At 45.6% G+C, this 355-nt stretch overlaps 1 protein-coding gene across 5 annotated transcripts in view; it reads left to right on the forward strand.

The window, feature by feature from the left end:
- fkbp15b (FKBP prolyl isomerase family member 15b) overlaps positions 1-355 on the forward strand; it is a 36673-nt gene that overhangs the window by 8258 nt on the left and 28060 nt on the right. The window lies entirely within an intron of this gene.

Here is a 355-nt window from a genome sequence, read left to right on the forward strand (position 1 = left end):
GGATGCAAAGAAGAACCCACAGGTAACGTCAGGGGAAATACAGGCTGCTCTGGAAAAAAGATGGTGTGGTTGTTGCAAGGAGCACAACACAATGGTACTTGAACAAAAATGAACTGCATGGTCGTGTTGCCAGAAAGAAGCCTTTACTGCGTCAATGCAACAAAAAAGCTCGGTGACAAGACCAAAATAGAGCTTTATGGTCACAACCATAAGCGATATGTTTGGAGAGGGGGCAACAAGGCCTATAGTGAACAGAACACCATCCCCACTGTGAAGCATGGTGGTGGCTCACTGATGTTTTTGGGGTGTGTGAGCTCTAAAGGAATAGGGAATCTTGTGAAGATTGATGGCAAGA

Source organism: Etheostoma spectabile, chromosome 5, assembly GCF_008692095.1.
Source record: "Etheostoma spectabile isolate EspeVRDwgs_2016 chromosome 5, UIUC_Espe_1.0, whole genome shotgun sequence".
NCBI classification, from domain to species: Eukaryota; Metazoa; Chordata; class Actinopteri; order Perciformes; family Percidae; genus Etheostoma; species Etheostoma spectabile.